The following is a 20,626-nucleotide window of genomic DNA, read 5'->3' as shown; positions in this document are numbered from 1 at the left end:
AGTCTCTGATCAGACCACACTTAGACTACTGTTCTCAGATTTGGTCCCCAGGATTTGAAGGGGATAAATTAACTGTGGAAAGGGTACAAAGATGGTTTCAGGACTGTACAATTTTGGTTATGAGGATTGGCTGAGGGAATGTGGACTGCAGAGTTTGGTGGATAGAAGAAGGAGAGGTGATATGATTGAGACTTTTAAACTGTTGAGAGGTGGTTACAGGGTTGACACTGGGGAGTTCTTTCGCTTGGTTGAATACCGGGAAGGAGTGATGACAAGAGGCCATCCCTGGAAGTTACGAGAGGAAACTGTGAGCAAGAGGGTGAGGAGTGGTTTATTTGCATGGAGGATGGTTGAACCGTGGAATGCATTGCTTGATGGAGTGGTGAGAGCAAGAACGGTCAATGAGTTTAAGGAGTGGTATGATAAACTTTGTGTTTCTTAGGGGGGACCTCCCCTCGATGAGTCTTGACAGATTTTATGTTCTTATGAAGGACCTCCCATGATGAGTCTTTTGACTCCATGGAGGCCTGAATAATAATAATAATCTTTCCATGGATATATTTCTGTTGCACTATCCCTAACATCACCTCAAATCTCATGCGACCTTTCAAGTTATTCGTACTAATCCTATTATCATCTCCTTTACATTTTTATTCCTCTTCACTGACACTGTCAGACTGTCTATCATTATCCCTGGCAATTACAGGGGCAATTGATTATAATATTTTTAGATGAAAGCCTGGAGCAGTTCTGTGGATAGAAGATTTGGAAGGGAGAAATATCAATAATGCATAGGAACCATTGAAGAAATATTTATTAGCAGTAATGGCAACTGTATACCTAAAATGAAAGATAACATTTTGGTGTAAATTAGATGACTAATGAAATTAATCAGGAACTGCAGATGAAAAAGAGGTTAAAAAAAGTATAAAGAGAGTGGTAAAGAGCAGAGGCAAGTCTCAGGCAAAGAAAATGGCCGGCTTAGAAAGTAGATAAAAATGGAATATGAGAAGAAATTAGCACTACAGTCTAAGCTAATTTTAAGGAGTTCTTTTTTTTTTTTTTTTTTTTAAAGTGACCAGTAGAAAGATAAATGATGTTAGATGAAAATGGTGACTAGCCACTTATTATAATACTCTGGATTAGAGATAGATGTAGAAAGTTTAACACTTAGTTAGAAATTAAATTTAACTTGTCAAGAAATTATATTCTTGTTTTATCCAAGTGTAAGTGTTGATGGTGATGGGTTGTAGATGGCATTGATGGTAGTAGTAGTATCATTGTGTATAGGTAGAAAAGGGGGAATAGACTGAGGTGCCTAGACTTCTTACGTGTGGAGAATGAGCAAACAAAGTTTGTGTGTAAAGTGTCTTCATGTATATAGAGGCTAATTACTTCATATCAAAAATCAAATATATGAAAAATGTCCTCTGCATTAATTTGGTAATGACTCCTCACCAACTTTGACATCCTCCTCCCCCTCCTTCTACTCTTCTCAAGGCTCTGCAAATTTCATTCACTTAATCTTTCCTCATATTTCCATATTCCATAAAGCTGACACCAACTTAGTGAACTTTCACTGGACACACTCTGATATATCCTAATCCTTTTGAGAACCAGATGACCAAATCTGTGCAAAGTAATCCAACATGTGATTTGATCAAGGCCTCATACAACTATAACCTCTTTGCTTCTGTATGTCAAGGTCCTCCTCATCATTCCCATAATCCATTGTAATGTAATGTTCTTACAATTTTAGCAACATGACCCTGAAACTTCTAGTTTCTGTCTATCAATACTCCCAACTCTCTCATATCTGCCACTCCTTCAAAATTTCCTTGTTAATTGTATATGCTGCATCCCAACATTGCCTACTAAATTTCAATGCCTTTCACTTTGCAACATAAAACTGCTAGCTCCAATCACTCATTCATTTACATAGTTTATTGATATCTTCCTGCAAGATCAGACTGGTGGTCTCTGCACAGTTCTCCAAGTTTGCATCATTTGCTGCATATTTCTTTAACTTTTAACATTACTGACCTAAAGGGTGAAGCAGATGCTTTTCATATTCCCCGCTATCTGATGAGGAAAACTGTGAGTGGGAAAAGATTTATGAGCCTGTTGCTCGCCCCGAGGATTATTCATTGGGGTTGCAGTTTAAGATAGCTTTTGGTCTTATATGCTTAAAGCAATCTGTTGCATCGTAATTTGATGCTGCTAGTTAAATTAGTTTATTAGGGTGCATAGATGCTTTTGAGAAGAACTTAGTTGCTGTAGTCTGCATGAAGGTATAGATATAGGGGACATTTGTGTCCTGGTGAAATTGCACAGTACGTACGAACCATGGTGCATTGCAGATCATTCTGAAACATTTATTTTGTACATGTTGTAGTTTGAGTATATTGGTATTGACAGTATGGCTCCAGGCCGGAGAAGCATAGGTGAGTATAGGACGAATCATCATTTTATATATAAGTAACTTGATTCTGATGCTCAATTTACTGTTTCTATTAATTAAAGGATAGAGCTGGGCAATGATTTTTGATGTCTTTAGACAGATAGTCTTGACATGGGAGCTGAAAGTCAGTTTTTGTCCATCAATATGCCAAGATATTTGATCTCAGTAAACCATGGGATTTTTGTGTTAAATAGGATGATGTCTCCAGTGGGAAGCATTGGTCTTTTGGTGAATAGCACTGCTACGCTCTTTAGAGGATTTACCTGGAGTCGCCATTTGGTGAAATATTGTTCAATTAGCAGTAGATTTTCCTGCAGTTTCTTGATTGCTAGATGCAGTTTTAAAGATCTGGCCAGTATCGAAGTATCATCTGCATATAATGCCTTAATATTAATATTAATATTAATGGGATATCGCACATATATATGGAAAATAGAGTCGGTGCCAGTAGAGATCCTTGTGGGACTCCAGCCAGGATGCACTTTTGCATTGAGTGCGTCATTCAACTTAACTCGCATGCACCTATTGTAGAGGTATGACCTGATCCGTTCAACCATTCCTAATGGTGTACCAAAAGATATCATTTTGTGTAGTAAGCCATAATGCCAAACCTTGTCAAATGCACTGGCTATGTCCAGAAAAATAGCCCCAGTGCATTGATGCCAATTAAATCCTGTGGTAACATATTCCACCAATCTATGTATCTGTTGTGTGGTACTGTGAGATTGGTGGAACCCAAATGCTCCTCAGGAATAATGTTTAGCCTGTTCACTAATTCTTGGAGTCTAGTGAGAATAACTTTCATGGCAATTTTGCCCAGATTTGAGATGAGACTAATTGGTCTATAACTTTGGGATAATTGCAGGTCTTTTCCAGGTTTATGTATTGGGATTATATCTGCTAACTTCCAGTGGGAAGGGAAATGTTTGTAGCGTAAGATGGAGTTTATTATGTTAGTCAGATGCACAATAGCTGTGTGGGGTAGTAGTTTTATCACCTTGTTGGTGATTCCATCAGGTCCAGGAGCCTTTTTGTTCTTTAACTTCTTGATTATGTCATATATTTGAGATGGCGCTGATGTTGATTGGTAGTAGAGGTTCGGTGTAGTGGTGGAGATGGCGAGTTGTACAGTGGGTATCCTCCCGCGATGAGTCTTCGGACTCCTTGTAGGTGTCACTAATAATAATAATAATAATATTTCTGCAGGTGATATGAGTGCAATTTGACTAGAGTATATGATAGAAGATTTGAGCGTAGATCTGACATGATGGTGAATCTTGTATATGTGATTGAAGTTGAGGTGGTCATAAGAGGGTTTACATTGGCTCTCTAGATTTCTTGCTATTGCCTCGGCTTTATCTGCATCGGTATGGATGAGGCCAACATCTGATTGGACAGGCAGAAGAGGTTTGTTTTTGTTCTTGATCTTTCTGATTAGATTCCATATGGAGTGGTTGTTAGGGGAGATAGAAGTCAATTTTTCCTCCCAAAGTTGACTTCTATGCACTGTGAGGGCATCTCTTACTATGGAGTTAAATCTATTCAAGATTCGTTTATCTTGAGGTGCTCGGGTGTTATGATATCTCTTTCTTGCCCTGTTCTTCTCTCTGATCAAATTCATGATGTCTTCTGGCAAGTGATTTGGTCTGCGAGTAGTTGTGGAAGTAGTAACTGCTGCAATGGCTGTGTTAATTTGTTTAGTTAGATCCTTTACAGCTATTTCAATTTCATCTGTTGATTTTATTATTGGCACGGGGACCAATATATTTTGGAAGTACCTTGGATAGCTTGTCCCAGGGTATGAAAGAATGTGTGTGTGTGTGTGTGGGGAAAACAAATTGTCTTGGTTTCCCAGCTTTAATAGAATGGGATTATGATCGGATGATAAATCATTGAGTGTCATTATACTGTACTGTAGTCTTACATTTTGTAGGATGGCTATGTCCAAAACATCAGCCCGGCCCGATATGTGTTATGATGGGTAGGCTCGGTGGGCCTGCCCACAACCACATTGTTGGACTCTGAGTAGCTGGCTAGTATCTGTCCATTTTTATTGACAGAACGGCTGTTCCAGTCAGGATGTTTAGAGTTAAAGTTGCTAGCCATGATGACAGGCTCCCTTTTGTCGAGTACAGCGTTCAGATCTGAAAACAGTAATGTTTTTTGCGGAGGATCGTAGACTGCGAAGATTTTTAGATTACCCAGCGAACACGTAGGGAATTTTCAATGTCTGTAATCTCAAGATTAGTGGGTGGATGGAATATTTGTAGAGTGATGATTGATGTGATTTTTTATGAAAATAGCAGTGCCACCCCCTCTGCAGGATAATCTATCTGTTCTGTACAGCTGGTATTCCCTAATTTTGGGGTTGTCTAAAGGTCTCAGATGGGTCTTATTCAGCAAGAGTACATCCGGATGATGCCTTTGGGTGAACTCTTGGAGCTCCAAGATCTTTCCGCTTAGGCCATTCACATTCCATGCGATGATCTGCAGAGAATCTGGATTTATTTTGTTTTTATTCATGAGTGAGTGCTGAGATAATGGCTTGTGCATCTTTAGAAATCTAGTAGTAGAACATGGCGAGGGGTTGGATTTGCTAAAATCTAATAGCATATTTGCCAGAGAAGAGGCAATGATAGCTGTCAGACTTGTATGTGGTGTTGACTGATCCAAGGATGACTGTTTGGGTCGGGCTACTTCCGCATATGTCCCTGTCTGTGATTGTTGAGTTGTTGTTTTGAGAACCTCAGGCTTCGTCGGATGGGCTTCTTGTCCCTTTATTATTATTATTATTATTGTTCCGGGAAACTCCAAGGAGTCGACAGACTCATTGAGGGAGGCCCTAACATCATGTCAAGAACAACTATTCAACATTCACATATCTATCATAGTATCTATCATACCTTGCCTTGAACTCATTCACGGTCGTAGCACCCACAACAGACTCAGGAAGCTTATTCCACTCATTTACCACTCTCCAAGTAAAGAACCTAGCTCTAACACCCTTGTCAACCACGCTCTTGCCCAGCTTCCATGCATGGCCCCTAGTCCTCCCACCACCAGTCATATTTTCAAAAATATCTTCTGGATCAATCTTATAAAAACCCTTCAGTAATTTGAATGTCTCAATCATATCACCCCCTCCTTCGCCTATCGTCGAATTTCTGCAACCCACAAATCTTCAACCTATTCTCATAAGGTTCATTCCACAGACCTGCTATCATCTTGGTCACTCGTCTCTGGACCCTCTCCACTTCCTCCCCATCACGAAGAAACCCTGGTGCCCATAGCTGGGCACAGAGGTCCAGATGGGGTCTTATCAAGGCTCGATACAGAGGAACAACAACTTGTTCGTCTCTGCATGTTAAAGTATTTTTCAGAAGCCAAGTGATTTGGTGAGCTGTTTTAGTTACTTTTGCAATGTGCCCCCTAAACTTCAACTCCCTATCCACCAACACTCCCAAATCCCTAGCCTCATCAATCTCCTGGAATATGGTTCCACCAATGCGATATATTGCTGCTATTCTTTTCACCCCAAAGTGCATAACCTTACACTTTGCCACATTAAATTGACATCCATTATATTGATCTTTGAGAGGGTGTGAATCAGTAATCTTTGATGCAGATCTGCTGAGGGAAGAAGAGAAAGTTTCTACCTCTGATTTTCTATTTCTAGGATTGTGAGTGCATCCTCTGTAGTTAGCAGTGTGAGGACCACCACAGTTGGCACATTTAGCCCGGAGTGGTTTTTTGGCTAGTGCATATCTTTGTTGGGTGGCTGTCCCCACATTTTAAACATTTAAATTCAGCCTTGCACATTTTCTGGGCATGGCCAAACTGACATCAGTGGCACTGCCCTGTTGAAGTCCTTTTCCTTAATGGTTCTAGGGAGATTTTCAGTCCACAGATGGACGTCAGGTTGCATATGTGTTTATAAGTTGGACTGATCTCTACTAGTACCAGTGACATTGGAGTCTTGTCTTTTTTGGTTATTTTACTAACTTTAATGGGTGGTAAGTCCTGTTGGTGCAGTTCCACAGCCACTTCTTCTGTGGATACATCCTCAGATACACCTCTGATCACCACTTTGAGGTTTTTCTCTGATCCAAGTGAAAAGGTGTGATACTGAATGCTTCTGGTGTTCAATTCACCTGTTAATCTTCTATAATTCATTACTGTCATATGTTGAATTTTAATACCATCTGAGACATTCTTCGCATGGCTATATGAGATCTGTAGATTAGACATCGTTGTCCTCAGTGATATCCATTTATGTTTGTCACAGAGAACAATCGGAGGTATCCTTTCTCTAGTGGAGGTAGGAGCATCCGGAACAGGACTGTCTTCTTCCATTCCATCCTCTTTAGGTGGTTCAGAGGCTGCAGTTTTGCATTTTTTATGAGCACGGACCTCTTGGTCTGTAAGGGGATTGTCATCAGCTGTTGTTGCTAGTTCGCTGGTGCAGTCTTGGGGGATGTTGGGAAGAAGTTCTGAGAGTTGAGGGTCATCTGTGTCAACTTCTTTTATTTGATGTATTATGACTTTTCCTGGCCATTTGGTGTGAAGTAGATTGCCTACATGTTTGAATATTGCCAGAAGTTGTTTGAAATTAAGTTCTTCATACAGTGTATCCATGGTTGGACTTAAGCTTTGTTCTGTAGACCAGGACATGTCTTGCTTTTATCACAATAATAAATAGACAGTTACTATATCAAGTGAATGAAACAATGGCAATACTAATGGCAGTAGGCCTAGCATATCGCCCTTGTTGTGAATTCAGTTGACTTACCTGCACAGCTGACTCTTTGATGTATAAGAATAAGAAAGACCTCTTTGAAAAACAAACTGCCTATCTATAGTAGCAAAACTATTTCCTACTTATAAATTTTATTAACTAGTCAAAAATTCCTTAAATCACATTTTCTATGAACAATCAAAATCAGAATTCACTTCGTCTGCCTCAAATGACCAAACTCATTGAAAAAAAATGAGCACCCTCCATTTTCAACTCAGATCCCTGCAGCACTCTGCTAGTGACTTTCCTCTTTTGGGATTCCCCTTCCCATATACAACTCACCAATAGCCAATCAGCTATCCAGTTCACTAGTTACTTATCCAATCCCATCTGTTTCAATTTAGTTGCCAGCTTATGAAGCAATCTATGAAAGGTGTTTCAAAAAAAATCTAAGTTTACCACTATATATGTCTCTTATCAACTGAATTCATTACCTTCTTGAAGTATATGAATGGATTGTTGAAACACGACCTTCCCTCCCTAACAAATCCATGCTACCAATCACAGAGAATACTGCTATTATCAACTGAATTCTGACTCCTAGTCCTCACTGACATCTTAAATTGCAGTGGCAGAAGTAATGAACCTTGCATATAATATGGCATGTTCATTTGAGAGGGGGATTAAATATCTCTTTTGCATGCTTTTTACTTTATTTATAGCAGCAATCCTGCTATTTCTTGCAGATTAGGGGTTACTTAATAATCTGTATTTTTTTCTCTTAGTTGTGAAGTATGAAAGGTCTCCGTACGCTAACTTAGTAAATATTGGAGATTTTTTTCCAGGTAATGTTGGTTTACATGTGCTGTAACAATATACTTTCTTTAAGACTTATGAAATTTTTTCTTTTTTTTTAAATTTATGTGGAAACACTGCAAATCTTTTAACCTTAAAAATATTGTTATATACTTGTCTGTCAAATCTCTCTAACATTATCTTTAAAAAAACATATACCAATAGTTCCAGCAATACCCATTATTCTTACATATATTTACTTGCAAACGGGGATAACTTCCCGAACTGCATCTTTGTCGTCCGTATTGAAGAAAATGTCTATATAGTCTTAAAACACTTATATAGTCTAAATAAGTGTTTTCATATATTATATATATATATAAAAAGTCCAGTTTGGAATGATTTTGGGCCGTCCAATCATTTTAACCAATGATAGTTCAAAGAACTATCCTGCTTGCTGACGTCATAGTCTCCCAATGCAAGGTTGACATAAGCGATATCACGTTGACAACTATCAATGGATGGCTAGGGCAATGGGAACACGTTCAACAATAAGATCCAGAAATTTAACATTTATCATTATTGGTGATAGCTTTTGGATAGGTAAGTTATTCAACAGAAATTTAAATACATACTTTTAACAGAAAGTTTATTAATTTCACCAGGTACTTCGACCAGTTATGGTACACATTGAGTTAACTAATCATTTATTTGTAAACACAAGTTTTCTTGGTCACGGGTGTGAACACATACTTACATGCGCAACGTAAAGTAAACATTAGAATTAGAAAATGAGTTTGTTAGTGAAATATAACTACGACGCCACAAGTGAGGGTACATGGCGTCCCTCATCTGTCAGTAGCGCGATGTCTTGTGAAGCAGATTTTGACTATTGATAACTTCTCGCTCATGCTTCTCTGCATGGAACATATTGATCGCCTGTGTTTCATGGAATGGCTTGTGGACGAAAATATGCCGATATAATTATGGATAAATGTAATACTTGAATATTTAAAGTTTAAATTGCCCATAAGGATTTCTTGGATATCATACCAAGAATATGAAACCAATATTTTATGCTGACTGTGGAAACAAAATTATTAGCTTGGAGTATGTTAAAAGTTGCCATGCGATGTTATTTCTTGGAAATTACATTGGAATGGCATCATATTTTTATCTTTATGCACAATAATCATTAATGGCCATCCAAGTGAAAATCATGTAATAGGCCTTTACCTCCTAAAACTAGTAACTTGATTTTACTCTAGAGAAATAAAGACTTTTCATGGGGCTTATGATTAGACCTGTACCACCATGGAAGAATACATTAACATTCACTATTGGATTCTTTTTCTGGCTTTGTAGAGAGTATTGATGGGCTTTTTATATGGATGGCCATATAAATGACTTATCTTTTAATATATTAGGTGCAGATACTAGTTATTATCCCACATTAAATTAATAAATATCTTTGAGCAGAGAGATCTATTACTGTAATATGGAAGATTAAAATTATATTGCTCAGAAATTTCCTGTAATTTATTTTTGAGTTTGGTTGTCACATAATCCACAGCTTAATATAAAAGGAAAGTGTGTGTGAAACATAAGTATGTTTTCCAGTACCACAGAGTATGATACCAATTTTAAGCATATAGGATCATATAAAATGACCTGTTCCCATTGTAAAGATTATTCAGTTTATAAATATGCAGCTAAAATTTAGTTGCCATCTCTTCAACAGTAACTGGAGCACCAAAGAAATCTTAATAGTGCAAATTAGTTACCAGACTCTGCAGTAAGTGTCTGAGAAATATAACAGTACACAAGGATCATATTCTCTGTCATCTTGACATGTTATCTCTTGCCTATGCACACACAGAGAGAACCATGTTATAGGTTCCGAAATATCTTTATATATACAGACATTTTATGGAAGAAATAGTTATTCAGTAAGTCTGTATGACACATATATATATACATTTTATGGAAGGACTAGTTTATTCAATAAACCCATTATGACCACATATAAATCAAAAAAGATTTTTTATTCAATTCTTTTCCTATGCACTGTGGTATCAGATGTCTATACACACACACATCCAATGGAAGGAATAGTTTATTCAATAAATCTTGTATAACCACATAATTAAAATTTGATTTTTTAACGATACTTGTGACATAATGATTAGAAATCGTAATGACTGTATATCTATATCAAAAATTTGGGAAAGTTTAATCATGATAACACATTAATTATTTTTTTTTTTGGAAATTTCCTATATTAGTCTAATGTTATTTAAGATTATTATATGAATTTCTGAATTAATATCTTTAATTATGACTTTAAAAATGTTTACTCTTCTAATACTTAGTGATATGACATCACGAGGCTCGTTCTATGTGTGAATGATCAATTGTTCGTATTCCACTTTGTTTTTTTAAAACTATTCCTATGTAGCCACTGAAAAGATGGTCTGTAATATTCAGACAGAAATATTTGGCAAATTAAACATTATTCTTGTGTTATTGTGTATATATTTCTAACACATAATTAAGTCTTTTTTATTCTGCTAGTTTTTTTCAAAGGAAGAAGGGGAGGAATTTTTCAAGGCATTAGAGAAGGCAGGTGACTTAAAGAAAATGGAAAAGTGGTACTTGTTGGAGATCTAAACAGCAGAGTAGGAAGTGAATTCTGTCAGGCATATGGAAATGTTCTGGGGAAATTTGGAGAAAAGGGCAAGACTAATAATAATGGTATCTGCTGGATTTCTGCTCGAGATATGGACTAGTCATTACTAACACCACCACCACCACGTTCCAACATGAAGATGTGCACAAGTTCATGTGGAGAGAAGATACAAGAATAAAAGTCTCATTTACTATGTTATTGATGATATTGATATCTTCATGCTGGTCCAGGATAATGCCTGGTTGGCCAATTGGTTAGCGTATCCACTTTCCAGCTAAAAGGCTGCAGATTCGAATCCTGCTGTGGGCATGGACGTTTGTGATTGTCTGTGAAAATACTAGTGGTGGTGGTTGGCAGTAGATGGTGTTGGTGTAGTGCCCTCCCTCAATGAGTCTTTGGACTCCCTGGAGGTGTCAAATAATATTAATAATAAGTGTATGCTGAGGATTTGAAATTGGGAGTGATTATCACTTAGTTTTAAGTAGGATAAAAATGAATATCACATTGAAAGAAAGCTTTAAACAAAGCATTACTCAGCAGATGAACTGCAACTCAACTATACGAACATTATTAAAAAAAAAAAAAAGAGAGAGAATTTGAAAAGAAAAACCAAACCTTGGAGGCTCAGTAGCACACTGAAGAAAGTATTGATTGATTCAGCTGGAAGGCATGTAGTGAATCTGTCTGCAAGAATAGAAAAATAAGAATACTATGGTGGATACAAGAAGTTAAAGAAGGTCCTGGAAAAGAAGAAGAAAGTATAGCGAAAGATACTAGCAACAGAAGTACATATCAATACGACCATTAGAAACCTAAAATGTGGACACGTAGCTGGAATGCCCAAATAGGAGATATGTAGCTTTTCAAATTATGCTACACTGCATAATTCAGAAGGTCAAATTCCAGATGATTGGAGTAGGCTCTTGTAGTTCCCATATATAAAAAGGAATATAAAATGAATATCAGAATTGCAAAGGAATTTCTCTACTAAGTATTCCAGATAAGATTTATACATGCATACTTAAGAAGAGGATAAGAGAAGTTGTGGAAGAGAATCTGGGTTCAGGCCAAATAGTAGAGATTGTTAAGATCTCTATGACAATGTTGGAATATAACAAGGATCTGTACTTAAGTTTTGTATATTTGGAAAATACATATGACAACGTGCACAGAGAAAATCTTTTCAAAATGCTAAAATTATATTGGCTAAATAGAACATTATATAGAGCAATTCAGAGTCTGTATTTAAGTTGTAAGTCCGCAGTTAGAATTGAATCATGCTGAACAAAATACAGCATGATGAGTTGATATAAAATCAGGTGTGAGGTCAATGTACACACACATTCTCTGGTTTTATTCATCATTTATACAAGCTAAAATAGAGATGACTCAACAAATTTTAGGAGAAAAGCAGTGAAACAAAATTTCATTAAAATTGAAATAGCCAGAATACAGAGGCATGGAAAACATGAATCTAATAGATACTCGATTCTTTTCGCAAATTGGTATGTAAAACCATCGAGTGCAGGAATTTTAAAATTTTGTAATGTATTTTTACATGTGATTATTAAAGTTTCAAAATAAATTTATTCAGAAAATTCAAAGACAAAACTGTGTGTTTTTAACTTTTTTTTTTAATATCCTAAGTTACAAGGTTACTTGCATCACTAACTACTGCTAACATGATTTTATTTATTCAAAAATTGCATATTACATAAGCTTTACTGTAAAGTCATGCAGTTAGTAACATGAAAATTAATCACATAATATGCACCTTTCATGCTATGCTCTTCTGTAAAGGTTTTGGCCTGCTTGACACCAGGGCATCATTCTCTCCCCTAATCCTCTTTATCATGATGGGTTTCAAGTGCATGGTGTGCTAGTCTGCTTTTTCATATTGAGTCATACATACTTTTGGTATTTTTCTCTCATAGTTGCATGGCTGCCAAATTGTTCATAACAGGCAAGGCCTCTGGTACTAATAACAAGAGGAGGTGGTGGAGAATTTCATCTTTAGGAGAATAGATAAGGGTAGGTAGTTTGAATATACTGGTTTATAGTGAATCATACTTGGCATTTAAGTATTGTTTTTGATTCTTTCAGAAATCTATCATGTCCATAAATCCCTTAAACCAAAATACAGAACATTCCATCCTCGTGTTTAGAATTGTAAAACTTAGCACCTCTGACCTGATATGTCACTAATTTTTCCATGCATGCGCGTGCACACACACACACACACACACCATTTTTACTCCTCTTGGTTCTAGACCAGAGAGAATCAGGAAAATTTTGATTTAATTGGAATGAACAGTTAATCAGATTAACAATAAGGTCTCAGGTGCAGATGGAACCCCAGTAGATTTAATCATGGGTACAGGGGAATGGAAGAATAATTGTTTCATATATTATTATTATTATTATTATTATTATTATTATTACAGGTGACTCCAGGGAGTCCTTAGACTCATCGAGGGATATATTGAATACAAAGATATGGGAGACAGGATCATGGTCTAGAGATTGGAAGAAGTCGGTTTTCATACCACTGCACAAGAGGTGAGATGTGAAGAATTGCAAGAACTACTTGTTTAATATCTCATGCAAGCAAGATTTCATTAAAGATCATTCTAAATAGGATTGAGGCAGAGATGCCCAAGGAACAAGCAGGTTTTAGAAAGGCAAGGACACCAGAGATCTGGTACTTTGCCTTACATGGCTCATTGAAAAGTATAATGAATTTAGACTCCATATGGGAATATGTTTCATAGACTACTCCAAAGCTTCTTACTGTGTTCAATATATGAGGGAGGTAATGAAAATCATGGGTTTTCCTCAACATGCTATCAGGTTGATAGCATGTTGAGGAAAGCTAACTTCTACAGTGAACAAGAGGCCACAGTAAGAACAAGTGTTGGATTAACTGATTGGCTTCAGGTTAGCAATGGAGTTAGACAAGGATGCCTACTTTTTCCTCATCTGTTTAGTATCTGTGCTGAGGATGTCATGCATGTAGTATTTGAGCTTAAAATAGGAATTAGGATTGGTGGTAGATTGATGGGTAATCTGAGGTATGCTCAGATTTATCCATCAATGATAAAATTCTCCTGTGTAATATGATAAACACGATGAGAAAATTCTCCTTTATAATAAGGAAGAACTAGGTCAAATCCTTAACAAAGTTAATGAGATTCAGTCGAGTCCTAACAAAACAAAGATTATTGTTTTCAAAGGAAATATAGACAGGGAAGCTCCTGAGACACAAGTGTACCTTAATGGAAGTACCTGGAATCCATTTAATAATTAAAATTGATCCATTTAATAATGGATCAATTTTAATAATTAATCCATTATTAAATGGATCAATTTTAATAATGAATCAGAAGAAGATTAGGAATGATTAAAACATCAGTCAGTGACTTGTATGAAATCTGGAAGTGGATCTGTCTCCACAGGAACAAAGCTGAGGATTTTGGATGCAGCTGTTTTTCCAAGAGCGACTTTTGGACATAAGACTTGGAACTTAAAGAAGTCTGATAGGAAAAGGATAGCCACTTTTGAGATGTGATGTTACTGAAGGCTGTTGAGGATATACTAAAAGGTAGTCAAATGAATGTGTGCTAGAAGGGATTGGCTGAATTTTAAAGCTCTTTAAAGATATTGAGAGAAGAAAGCTGAAATACTTTGGAAGAAAGATGGAAGGACTTCTCAAAACAGTAATAAAAGATAAAATTTCTGGAAAAGAGGAAGGGATAGTCCCTCAGTGAGATGGATGGATGATGTGTGTGAAGTGACAGATATTCAGAGAGTTGAAGCCTCCTCCAAAAAAGCATATAATGTGACGGCTGCTGAAGACTGGTTTGCACATCACTAAGGAATGGAGGATCATACAGCATTTAACTGATTTTCCAATGAATAGATGGTTGGATGGTTCCAGTCTCTGAATTATCATCAAACCCTACATAATCTTCATTTTAACCTCTCCTAATACTTTCACTCTAGCAGCTACTGTTAATATTCAAACAATACCTATCATACCTCTCTTTAAACCCTTTTACTGATGAAGCACTTGCACCCATCTCTGGCAACCACCATTCCACCTTCCAAGCAAAAAATAGTCTTAACCACATTCTTACACAATTTCCATGGGTAACCCCTTGTTCTTTCTATCCCTTCCTGCCATGTACTTCCTGCCATGTCTTGAGTGTCAATCCTGTAAAATATCTTTAATAAGTTATATTCTTCTGTCCTGTCTCCTTTTTTGTCCATAAGTTGGTTTGTGAATCTCAGAGATCTTCAATCTGTTATTATAGGGACCATTCTATAGAACTGCTAGAATCTTTGACTCGTCTCTGGATCCTCTCCCCTCTCTTTCATCCCCACGGAATCCAAGTAACCAGATCGGGAAGCAGCATCAGCCTTTTCTATCCCTGCTGGTTAGTGTGTTCTTCAACAACCACGTAATCTGATGTGCTCTTTTGGTTACCTTTGCAATATGCCTTTTAAACTTGAGCTCCCTGCTCACAATCAACCCCCCCCGAAGAATCTGACCTCATCAGTTTCTTGCAGTTCATTTCCATTAATAACACTGCTTGTGATCTCTTGCTTCCAAAGTATATCACCCTCATTTACTATTGCTCTTCCTAATTTTGCATCATCAGCAAACATCTGAATATTTCCTGTCAAGTCATTTCCTATATCATTGATATAAAAATTAAACAACAGTGGATCTGTAGTATGCCACTAGTCACCTGCCCTTTCCTGAACTCAACTTGTCTATAAATCACTCTTAATTATTGTTCCATCAGCTGTCTTCTAATTCAAATTGCCAGACTGATCCATCCCCATTCTTTCCAATTTATGTAGCATTATTCTATGTGGAATCCTATCACATGCCTTTGCAAAGTGTAGAAGTATCACTAAGTAGCCATATCCCCTTTTCAACTCCATTGTCATTTTATTATAAAAAGTAAGCAGTCAGTAAAGACTACCCTTCACAAAATCATGTTGCTCCCTTATGTATCTTATCCCTATTCACTAATATTGGACTCTAGGTAATGAATTATTTTTCCAATTTCTCCAATACTTTAGCCACCACTTCTGACATTGGCCTGCAATTTTTAACTACAGTTGCAAACAATTTAATCCAAACACTGATTTTAAAGAAAAATTTTAATTTTGTAAGGAAATAAGTAAAAGTTAAACTCCACCTTTATGTAATAATTTATATGTGCTCCTCTGTTTCCTAATAAGTTTATTAATTCACTTAGGCATGGACTCTACCAACACGAAACACATTTTTCTTATTTCTGCATCTTAAAACCATACTTTTATAATGGCTTGTATTAAGTTATCCTTTGTATCCCAATTTAATTTTCCAAGTTTCTTTTTCATTATGGCCCACAAATTTTCTATTGGGTTAATGTCAGTAGAGTTACCTGGTCACTGAAGCAATTGGATGTTGTGATTTTTGAGGAACTCTTTCACTTTTTTTGAAGTGTGGCATGGAGCGAGATCCTGTTGGAAGATGAGTTCTTTGTCTTTCTGGATCTGTGGACCACTCTTTTTTTCCAATACTTGTATGTATTGGTCACTTTTCATCATACCGTCAATAGGCACAAGTGATTCTGGACTGTAATGTGTAAACCAATCCCAGAACATCTTTTTATCTGGGTGTTTAGTATCTTGTTGAAGGTGGACAGCAGAAGTCTTCTCAACCACTGATTTGCATACATAGGGTACTTGCTTTCCTTGAACAAAGAAATGGCTCTCATCTGGGAATGTCCTTTTTCCACTTCTCAACAGTCCAATCTTTGTACATTTTTGCCCACTGGCCGTCATGAACATTTTTTTTTTTTTTTGGTCTATGGGCTTCCCTGCTTCCAACAATCCTTGACCGACTGTCATGTCATTAACATTAATCCTATTAGCTGCCAAGTCTCTTTTTAAGTCTACAGCAGACAATCTTGGATTCATTTTTGCTTTTCCTACTAGTAAATGAACTTGAGTAAATGTTTTCCTTTTTCGCCCACATTTTTCTTTTCTGTCAGGAGAAAAGGTATCCATCTCTTAAACTTCTTTAAAATTACATTAACAGTACCCAATCCAACACCACACTCATTGACAATTTGTCTTTGAGTCATGGATATTTTTGAATGCTTTCTTGGAGATGTATCCATTTTATAGCTACACAAAATGACATTAATCTGCCAATTTTTGGCAGATTAATGCAGCCATACAGAGGAGAATGTTTCATAGTCATTGCTGACTCTGATGACTTCTACATACCCAATTTGGTTATATAGTTTGCCATATTGGATATATAGTGGTAATATTAATTTGCCAAAAAATTGGGTGACTGTTATTTTAAGATCCACTCCTACCCAACCATAATACTTTTTTTTTTTTATAACATTAGAGAGAGTGCCAAATTAGGACTTTAGATCTTTTGTCTGTTATGGTTTGAATTGTTTCACTTTTTCCTTGTCACATGTAAACTGTAACACGTTCTCTGTTCTCTGCTCTAAAGATGTTGGCTTGAAATCCAATAAAATATAAGCAGTTAATAAACATCTTCTTTTTATAATTTAGTTTGTTTGCTGTTGTAATAACTTAAAATAAGTTATGAATAACATCCCGCACCTAAGCTTGTCTATTAGATTGCTCATCATAGAAGATCCACACTAATCATTATTCACGGTGACAGTCATTCACTGACAATGTACTCACAATCACATCAGGTAATGGTTCTACTTGTTTATCTTTATCTCCAGATAAAAAATCTTTCTTGTTAAATACATTCTCATACTACTTCAAGCATTTTTATTTTTTCTTGTGGTGAGAGACTTGATATTAGTAGTGTGACTGAAGATATGGAGGATCTGAAGGATGGTGTCAACTCTTTCAATGAATCTGGTGAGATTGTGATGCTTGGAGAAGGAGATGGTTACTGAGAGTAGAAGGAATGAAAAATTATTTGATTCTTATGAAGGAGAGATTAGGAGATATGAAAGACTAACCAATATAAAATAGATAACAGAAGGGTCAAGAAAAAGTTATGGGAATGAGAGAAGAGAAAATGGGAGAGAACCAGGGAATGAGAAAAAGTCAAGAGTGGAGGCTTTGGAAGGAAGTGAGACAAATGATTTTGAGAGCGTATGGTGTGAGGTAGAGGTAGGCAAGACAGGATATTTAGTGGGGGTGTTGCTACAGATCCAGGAGCACAGAGGATGGGGACCAGGAGATGTTTAGACACCTCTTGAGGGACAAATGTCTTAGGCAACATGTAACAGAGGGAACAAGAGTTTTGGATTTGGTTATAGCAGCAGAAGAGTTGATAATCACTGAGATGACATCTCTCCCACCAGTTGGAGAGAGTGACCATATGGTTTTGACTTGGTAAATGAATAGACATGCAGGAGTGTCAAAGAGACAGGAACTTATGTGGAATTATAATGCAGGTGATTATAAGAGTCTTAGACGTCAACTTTGGGAAGTTTCATGGAGGGAGGAATTGGAAGGCCAGGATATCATTAGTGCATGATATCCTGGGAAATTGTGAAAGAATATTTGTTAGCAGCAATAGTAAGTTGTATACCACGAGTGAAGAAGAGGACACAATTTGGAGTAAAGTGGATGACAAACAATATTAAACAGGAATTGCATGCGAAAAAAAAGAGGCTATGGAAGAGATATAAGGAGACAGGTAAAGAGAAGATGCATGAAGAATATAAGACACAGGCCAGAAGAGTGACTAGTGTGGTAAGGAAAGTGAAACTGGAATATGAGAGGAGATTGGCCCTAAGATCCAAAGAAAATCCTAGGGAATTTTTTTAGCTATGTGGCCAGTAGGAGGAGAAAAGACTGTGGAAGAATGATGTTGTTGGATAAAATGGGAATAGAGTGACTGATGCAGAGGACATAGTGGAATTGTTCAATGAACACTTTATTGGAGTATTTCATCCTAGAGAAGTCAGTTTTAATGCTGGAGGGATAGGGCTGGTTCGAGGTTTAGAGGTACAAGAGGAGAGTGTGTTTCAGATACTGAGTACTCTGGATGTCAGTAAAGCTTTGGGACTGGATGGTATTTCACCATGAGTTTTGAGAGAATGTGCTAGGGAACTGACAGTGCCTTTAACCTGGCTTTGGCAAAGGTGCCCAGGGAATGGAAGGAAGGTAAGATAGTGCCATTGCATAAGGGTGGTAACAGACTGGAAGTGTCTAATTATAGGCCAGTCTGTGTGTCATCAGTAGTGGTTAAGATCTTGGAGAAAGTAGTGAAGGACTGTATACAGCATTGGGCAGATAAGGGTAATGTTATTTGTGAGAGTCAACATGGACTTGTGAAAGGACGCTCTTGTTTGAGCAATATGCTAGCCTTTTATAATAAAGTTTCAAGAACATTAGATGAGGGAAAGGCATATACTGCAATTTTCTTAGACGTAGCGAAGGCATTTGACAGGGTGCCACATGATAAGCTGATATTTAAGTTGCAGCACATGGGTCTGGATGTCGGATTGGTCAACTGGATTCAGGATTGGCTATCTGATAGGTATCAGAGAGTTGTGTATGTTGGAGCAGTTTGTAGGAGGCAGAGGGTTACAAGTGGGGTCTCACATGGCTCAGTACTAGGACCTATATTGTATTACCTTTATATCAATGACATTGTCAGTGGATTGCAGGGAGATATTCAGTTGTTTGCGGATATTGTGAAGCTGGAAAGGATTATTAGTAATAGCGCAGCTGTGGTATCCCTGCAAGAGGATTTAAATAAGCTAGATAGATGGGCAAATGAATGGGGGTGTTAGTTTAATGCAGCAAAATGTAAGGTCTTGAGGTTTGGGAAACATCGATGGGATGCTGCATACTCTATGGGAGGAGTTATACTGGAGGAAGTAGGGGAGACAAGAGATCTGGGGTTGATGATTGATAGAAACCTGAAGTTTAGTTGACATATTGCAAAGGTGGTGAAGGTAACACAGAGGATTGCTGCTATTATGAGAAGGACACTGACCTGCAAAGATAAGAGGGTTATCATTCCATTGTATAAGTCTCTGATTAGACTACACTTGGACTATTGTTCTCAGATTTGGTTCCCAGGATTTGAAGGGGATAAATTAACTGTGGAAAGGATACAAAGACGGATGACAAAGATGGTTTCAGGACTGTACAAGGATAGTTATGAGGATCGGCTGAGGGAATGTGGACTGCAGAGGTTGGGCGATAGAAGAAGGAGAGGTGATATGATTGAGACTTTTAAACTGTTGAGAGTTGGTTACAGGATTGACACTGGAGAGTTCTTTCGCTTGGTTGAACAGCAGGAAGGAGTGATGACAAGAGGCCATCCCTGGAAGTTACGAAAGGAAACTGTGAGCAAGAGGGTAAGGAGTGGTTTCTTTGGGTGGAGGGTGGTTGAACCATGGAATGCATTGCCTGATGGAGTGGTGGGAGCAAGAACTGTCAATGAGTTTAAAGAGTGGTATGATAGACTTTGTGTTTCTTAGGGGGGACCTCCCCCTCGATGAGTCTTGACAGACTTCATGTTCTTAGGAAGGACTTCCTATGATGAGTCTTTTGACTCCATGGAGGCCTGAATAATAATAATAATAAAAGAGGAATGGATAGAAAGGTGAGAGGAAGGCAAATGTTGAGGGAGAGTATTGGAAAATAAAGAGAAGGATGCTGTGATCAAGGAATTAATGGATCTGTAAGGGGGTAATCTATGGAAATACAATGATTTCTGATCTGCAGACTATAATGTTAGAAGAGTGCCTGCTTGGAGGATCAAGGAGGCAGTATGGAATGTGAATTATGTCAAAGGGAGATAAGTGTATATGAGATGATTGTGATGGTTGGTACTAACAATCTGAGAGGTAATGTGAATTGGGCAGCAAGAATTCCGAGGTTGATGTTAGCAATTGAGCAGCAGAAAGGTGTGAGGGCGAAG

The 20,626-nt window shown here is 37.3% G+C and overlaps 1 protein-coding gene across 2 annotated transcripts in view; it reads left to right on the top strand.

Moving 5' to 3' along the window:
• Positions 1–8,469: 8,469 nt before the first annotated feature.
• Positions 8,470–20,626, top strand: part of RhoBTB (Rho-related BTB domain containing) — a 397,556-nt gene continuing 385,399 nt past the window's right edge. For both annotated transcript variants that reach the window (XM_090391753.1, XM_090391754.1), the window contains exon 1: positions 8,470–8,594. The gene's annotated coding sequence lies outside the window, so the exon portion shown is untranslated. The remainder of the gene's footprint in view (positions 8,595–20,626) is intronic.

Source organism: Typopeltis vanoorti, chromosome 4 (assembly GCF_054136105.1).
Source record: "Typopeltis vanoorti isolate ZY-2024b chromosome 4, IOZ_Tvanoo_1.0, whole genome shotgun sequence".
In the NCBI taxonomy this organism is placed as follows: Eukaryota; Metazoa; Arthropoda; class Arachnida; order Uropygi; family Thelyphonidae; genus Typopeltis; species Typopeltis vanoorti.
Note: the sequence above shows the minus strand (reverse complement) of the source record. Positions and strands in the feature narration are given on the sequence as shown.